The following is an 8010-nucleotide window of genomic DNA, read 5'->3' as shown; positions in this document are numbered from 1 at the left end:
TAAAAATAGCATCATGTAGCCTCACTACTTTTACTCACTTATTCACAGTAATTTCTAGTCTAAAACAAATGAAATTGAAAACAAACAATACTGTAATAGAACATGAAAATAATTATTAACATTTGTTTCTCCAAAAATCAGCTAAACTCGACACTCTTATCCCTTTGTGTGTAGTACTAGATTTTGCTACTTTGCCACTCTAAAGTGTAACATGATCATTCTTTCCCTCCTATTGAAGTAAACCAACAAAAATAAGTCCCAAAGGATCTAACAAGAAAAGATCAAAATAACTAGATCCTATTAGAAATCATTGACACTGATTCACAATCTTCTTCAAACAATTCTTTCAAAATTAATGTTCTGTTCATTTGTCTGAGAATTCGTAAATTAGTTACAATCATATTTATAACTCGAAAGTTCTGCACATTAAAATCAACTTCCATCAATACTGGCTACTAGTGAGGAGACAACTACAATTGCAATGGAAGCCAATTAGAAACCAGTAAAATCACAAGAAAGCAGACACAGTACCTCCAGACTCCTAAAGAACATTCAAACATTCATAAGTAGCCAGAAATGAAGTCTTAATTCAGATCACCCTTAATGAAAGAAGTTAATAGATGCCCGAACATACCTAAGAAGCCCTTTTGGCAGAAGAGATGGGCAATGTTTAGTCAAAGGAAACAAACTTGATAATTACTGCACTAAGAGGCCTAGAGATAGGAGCTCTGAACAGGGAGATTCATATGAAGCAAGCATCTCAAGACCAGAAGTTTAACTATATGGAAAGAGTATTTTCTTATTCATTACTTTAATCAGCTTTACTATCTAAAACAAAAATAATCACGATTAGGAAAATCAAAAGAAGATTTAGTATTTGTACTGCTACCTTAGAGACTTCTGAATATAATTCAAGTGTCAGTATTAGTTACACAGCTATTTCCTTTACTTATTATGAAACACTCTTCATGTTTTATTGTAACGGAGTTTATAAATAGCATTAAAGTTTTAATATTTATGTATCCTATTATTTCTCAGTGGTAACAGGTCTCTAAAAGGTACATTTCCATTTGACTAGCTGTAGAGATCAAAGCATTTGCTATTTAAAACTACACATTAGTATGCTAGCTCCAAAGTCGGTACTAGCCAAATTACATTTTGCTTATACCTTCAGATCTTACAGGAAACTCAACTGCTGCTGTGACAAGTATCAATCTTAATAATAAAATAAGCTTGTACATAATTAGTTTCTTACAGGAAAGCAACTTTCCTGTAAGAAAAAAAAAAAATATCAGAATAAACCACCGTGCTTACAGAAATCAAATTGGAGGTTTCATTGTTAGTAGACGTGGTGATTAGTATTTTTCTTTTCTGTGCATTTTTGATTAAGAAAGGTGAAGTTTCTTTTAAGAAAATAGCTAAAATGTTTTTCCAAGAATTCTAAAGGTCTGCAACTGAAGTCTAGTGCTGCAGGTTGCGAAGCCTCTGATGTTACCTTTGCAGTACTATTTGGTAACTGCTTTTTCTTCATCCCCACCCTGTTCTGAGAGAGAAGAACTTGCAAGATCACATCCAGCCCTGTTTCTTAAGAGCTAACAATGTATCTGGAGAAAACAGAAATAAGAGCCAGACAGCATTTCTCTCAGCAGTACGATCTGAAGAAAATAAACCCGTTTATGCTCAAAATTCACCTATCTGAACATCAACTGCATCTTTTCTTCCTCTCCTATTCCCAAAGAGGCATCGTAAACTTGCATTTGCTCTTACTAAATAACACAACTGTACTAAGTACTTTCCCCTCTCTAATCATAAGGCTGCTAATAGATGCAGATTTCTCCCTAACATACTACCTTCGTACCACAAGGTAATGTTAAGTATATACTTTATTTTGAAATAACCAATATGAATGAGCTTAAGAGTCTTGCAGCAAGAAGGGAAAGTAGAACCTTAGGCAGCCAGTCAAGTGGAAAGATTACTGAGGTCTGAAGAACAAGAAACAATCTCAGGAGATGCACTTGTTGGTCATTGTTAACATGGTTTAACAATTGTAAAAACTGAAAGAATTCTTTGAACTCAAAGAAATTAATCAGGAACCAGAGAATGTTATTTCGTTGTTTAATTCTACAATCCTTAGGAAAGCAAAAATATCCCTAAAATTTGTTTAATAACATCATATGGTATTTACAGTATGCAGCTTCCAAAAAAGCACTCATCTGTAGTAAAACAGCGCCTCAAAAAACAGCAAAAAACAGTTATCTTGCATCTCTGTGTGTGTGTGTATATATATATATACACATATATATATATATATATATATATATATATAGAAGACCATGCATACAAACAGATGTACTTTGATTACTGGATCTAAAAAGCTCAGATTAACTTCATTTTTAAGAACACTCCCACAGAAATTGATGATATTGAAAATTAAAGATGGAAAACGTGGAGAACAACTGAACAATTTTTTAAAGTTTTGAACAAATAAGCCACATGCAAGTACCTACATGTATGAAATCCAACTACTTATTTTCAAATGATTAAGATTTTTAGCAATTGAACCGAAACCTCAGCCTTTACTGAGGTTTCTGAACTGAAGTGGCAAGACGTTAACTGTACAGAGTAAAGGGACAGACTGCTGCAGGTTTTATTTTTTTTTTATTCTCAGCAACAGTCCCATGTCAAAGAACTCTGACAGAGTCAAACATTTCCTATGCCACAACAAGACCACTAGAGCTGGGGCTAAACTGATCTTAAGATGTTAACTGTCTCCTTTGTAAGCTTAGAGGATAAAGTACTGATGGGCAGAATAATAAGAACAACCTTCTATCCTACAGACAAAAAAAAAAAGATTTGAAAGCTTAACAGTTTACAGAAAAATTTTCTATAATAGTCCTGCTGATTAGACAACTAAAACTATGTTATGATTTAGACTCTGCAATGATATCTCCTGCTGAAAATGCTTCTTAGAAACATGAGCCAACTGGAGAAAAAAAAAAACAAAAACAATCTTTATCCTTACGATTCCACCCAAACTGCCTCTTAATTCAATACTGTCAGCTCATTTTCAGTGCAGTAGCCAGGTGTGGAAAACCCTCATTGCCAGTCTTTATATTGGTCAGCAGATGGTGCCATAATAGTTCTAAAAATCAGTAGAACAATTCACAGGTCCAACTGAAAACAGCAACAATATTCCAATTTCAAGCATAGTTCATGAGTTGTGGCAAGAAATTGTATGTTTTCATATAAGTCTTAACATGAACTGTTTTTAATACACAGCATTTCAGAGATGTACACAGCGACTTACTACTTGGTGATGCTAAGAATTATTTACCTGTACACATGAGCAGGTGGATGTTTAAGTATACACATGTGGAAGCTACGTGCATACACATCTCCAAGATCAGAAAAGGCACAGAAGAGCATCTCTCCAAAGGATATTAAGTCTTCTACAAAAGCCAATTTCCAAAGAACTCCAGACACACACATGGTGGCTATCAGCCCCAAAGTTAACAGGAATAATACTGCAAGAATTCTTGCTGAAGTCACTATTCAAAATAACAGGTGTTCTGTTACTCTTTATGTTAAAATCCATTTCATCATACAGCTATCTGCATGCATACAACGTTCTCCTTTCAAATATAGCATACACCTGAATTACCAGGAAATACTTATTTTGGGATAGAAATGTTTAAGACTGCAGAACCAAGTAATGTACTGTAAGAAAAATACTGCAAGTGTGTTACCGCTTTTCATAGAATACTCAGAACTCATCAGAAAAACTGAGAAGTCCTTACAGAACATGCTGTGAGCTTAAAAGATACTTCTGAATCTCTTATTTACACAAGTGCTATAGTAGATCTGAAGACCACCGAAGACAGAACCATCGAGGATGTACACAGTAAATGAAATGAGAGAGAAAGCTATTTCTGGCAAAAAATGCACAATGAGTATCTACAGTCTAGATAGAATACTTTCACAATAAAACTCATGCTGACAAGTTTCTGACCCAAAGCAACTCCAAAAAAGTTACTTTAATTCCTGTTTGTAAAGTCAAAATAGATTCAGCAATCATACTATTTCTCAGTGTCTTCTCTCTATTAAAGCACTCCAAGAGACCAAGTTTATTCCCAATCACTTTGGTGTCCCATCTTTTCAAAACACACCTGTTGCAGGCCATCAGCTCATATTTTCTGGTGAGTAACTTAGCTATTGCAATCCATATACAACTTAAACTGAATTACCCTTTAAAGCCAATAGGATTAAGAGATACAACTCCTCAGAAAGCAAAGATTACTATAGCACAAGCTGTTTTGCTAAAGTTGGTCTATTGATACCAGGTAACAGTCTTAAAAGCATATAATAGAAAGTATTTAGAAAACACAGTTTCCTAAATTAAAAGCACTGAAGACTGCATCATTTGCGTCACAAACTATACAAAAGCTTTCAACAAACAAGAACATAAATATCTTTGAAGTGCTATAAAAAGGCAAGTTGTGAAGCCAATATTGAAACGCTTCTGGGATTAAATATAAGCAAATAAACATCTTTCATTCATCCCAATGCTATCCATGCCATACCCAGAGCCAATGTGAGTCTCTCACGCCTGTATTCACTATCTACAAATAGTTCAATATATCAAGGCTAAAAGTTTCAAGAAGAGGTCCTGAATCTGAATCAGGAAATTTCTCTGCCAGAATACATATGCGCATACAGAATCTGCTTATCAAGCTAGCATTGTGCTTTTCCCTAGCACTGAAAAACATGTTGCAAGCTGAGGAGAATCCAGTAGTCTTTTTGAAAAGAGTTATTGAATAAGAGTGACCCCACCCAAGCCCTGACACTGCTAGAGGAGGGCATGCTCAGTGGAAAAACCAGGACTTAGTTCCAAGTCTTTTCATTCCAGCAGCCAGAAAATGCTCATGGGTCAAGAGACAGCTCTGTTTTCCAGATATCTGTCCAACAAACTAAGAACAACAGTTTAAGAGAAATCTCTCCCTATCTTTGAAATGAACGCTGTTCACTCTAAGCAATGCTTTCTCTCCAATCTCCATTCCCTTCCTTCAGCCTCATTCCATACCACCAAATGACTTGGTTTCTGTGACAGTGGCACACATTCACTACAACACAAGTCAGTTTCTAATGCATCAGCAAGATTAAAAACAGTTTATTTTTTATACTTGCAACATTAGTCTTACTCTTGTTGTGCTTTCAGGACACTTACAGTACCTTCATTAACCAAAGCACCGCCCAATTCAAAAAATAATTCACTGGTTTACTCATACCTGAGAACTTTTTTTTCCTCAAGCACATTGAGAAGCCTCAGTACAATAACACCCCTGGATGCTTGAATCCCAGACATATGATTATTTTGACAATTATCTATTTCCTCCTCAGTGGAAACCATAGAGTGAATTATTACCATTTCAAATGTTTAGGAAACGTACAAGACCATGGAAAAAAAGGGAAATAACCACAATACTGGTACTCAAACTCAGGAAAAAGAAATGACAAGTGACTAATCTGTGCTTTTGGTATAATGCTAGTGACAGATCTTACAAGCAGAACAGATTTGCAAGTAACTTTCATGAGCAGACGTTAACTTTATTTCATCACTACATCAAGCCTGAATATCACAGATACAGACACCTCCGAGACCACACCAATATGGCCTGTTAGCTTTTTATTTCAGGTTATCCAGTTTAGAAGCAGTAGTAGAAACCTTCTGAGAATGTATTAACAGGGTCTGCTCTGCCATGTCTGAGAATGAAATTCAAAATACATCATTCACAAAACTTTGGGTCATAAACGCCACAGAAATGCTTTTTTCTATGGCAGCGTCAGTTCTGTATTTCAGATAGAATGTACACTTCAAAGTTTTTGCCATTGTCAATATATACATTATACAATATATATGGTTCAATAATACTCATGGATGTTCATATTGATGTTATGGAAGGAAATAAAAACAGAAAAAAAAGTGATATTTAAGTTATAAATGACTTTATATAGATGACAGATGTGAGATTCTCCTGCTATTTTTTCAGCATTTTTTTTTTTTCCTGAATCAGGATGCAAATTGAAATACAGAACTGATACTAGCACCACTTCCTACGAACAGTGAAGACAGTTTCAAATACTTGGTTAATACTCAGCATCTCTTATAATTAACTTCCAGTAATCTTAATCTGAGCTTCACAGTGAAGTAATTATAGATTTCTGTAGGTATATTGCAGCTGGCATGCTCCTGCCATTATGTGAATTAATTGCGGAAGAACCTTCAGAGATCTTGACACAACTAAAGATACAACAAATCAGAACTGACTACAGATATAAACAAAAGTTAAAACCACTGCTGCTGCAATGAGTAAAATGCTATTCCCAAACCTCTCCCAGCTATCCTATATTCCTCAAGTTTCACAAGCAAGCCACCTGAGATGTCCTGCAATGGCTTTTTATTTTGCAGCCAGTACAAACCCACTGCATCTTTCACGTGCTGCCAGAACACAAATGCTCTCAGAAGAGCAGAGCTACTCTGCACTGTGTTCTTTCCCCCTGAATACTTACAACGCACATAAAGTGATATACATAAAGCAGGACATAGCAAACTTTCTCTTACATTTACTGTAGTAAATAACAGATAGCCGATAGAATTGCTTTTCAAGAAAGCATGCATCTACTGCTCCTTTGGGAGCATAACACTTCCAACTCCAAAGCAACAAAAAACAGTAAGAGAGAGAAAGATGCCTCATAGCTGAGCAAATGATACTAGCAGCCAAAACTTCAGTCCCATAGGCTCTTCTGAATGCTGGTATTTGATTAGCAGAGCAGAAATAGCAGTTTTCTAAAAGGCTTCCACTTCACGTGGCAATGGCTTCCCCACTAATAGTATTTCAACCACTACAACATCTCTCAGCTAGATAAACTGAAATGATTCTCCTGAGGTCAGAAATAAAGCTAACAACACTAGCAAAAAAAATGCAAAAAAAGAATTTAACCCAAATAGTGCTGTGTTTGAGCCTGTACTTCAGCAATTACTGCATTTGTTAGTCATCTAAGTGCTTTAGTCATTTTGTGCTTTCTGGAAGGACATTCCCAGCCTGAAAATTGTAATATAAAACAGATAACAGGATGTGCAGGAAATCCCCAAGGGAGCAACTATTTAAACAAAGGGAGTTTTTTGGAGAATTAGCAAAAGATAAAAATAATTCCTACACATCAAGAATGAATAGAGAGAAATATTCATGACTGTCCTGCAGACAAGGAAAAAGAAACCTAGTGACTTGCATTGACATTTACATATAAATATCTATCACAAAGTACAGTTTACTAGAGCAGAAATTCACAGCAGAAAGTTTTTTAATAAACACATACAAATGCAGACTGTGTGCTGTTAACAGTGATCCTATACAGCAAGTTAACTTTGAAAGCTTGGGAACAATTGTAAGCACACACAAACCCAAGTTGACAGCACTAACTAATAGTTTCATTACAAAATCATATAGCAAAACATTCTGAGGTACACACCAAAAGATTTAGTTGAATGAAAGTCCCAGTCTGTACAGACCTGGAGTGTTTCTCTTCCTCCTTTTAGGCTCAACACTATAGACGCTGACAGAATGCATGTTTCAAAGTTTTTTTTTGTTTTTCAGCTTCCAGTATGCAGCTCATCTTGAATTTAATCTTGGATTGAAGTCCATAATTTAAGCTCACAGTTGCAGATCTCTCCCATTATAGAATCATATAAGAGTATGGATTGTAAGGGAGCATCTAGTTCCAACCCCCTGCTATAGGCAGGGACACCTCCCTTTACACCAGGTTGCTCAAAGCCCCATCTAGCCTTGTCTTGAATGCTACCAGGGAGGGAACACTGACAAACTCATTGGGCAACCTGTTCCAGTATCTCACCACCCTCACAGTAAAGAATTTCTTCCTAATATCCAGTCTAAAAATCTACCTTCATCCAGTTTAAAACCATTTCCCCTTCTCCTGTCACTACCTGCCCCTATA

The sequence above is a fragment of the Meleagris gallopavo genome, chromosome 2, assembly GCF_000146605.3.
Source record: "Meleagris gallopavo isolate NT-WF06-2002-E0010 breed Aviagen turkey brand Nicholas breeding stock chromosome 2, Turkey_5.1, whole genome shotgun sequence".
Lineage (NCBI taxonomy): Eukaryota > Metazoa > Chordata > Aves > Galliformes > Phasianidae > Meleagris > Meleagris gallopavo.
The sequence above is the reverse complement of the archived record's forward strand: the minus strand, read 5'-3'. Positions refer to the sequence as shown.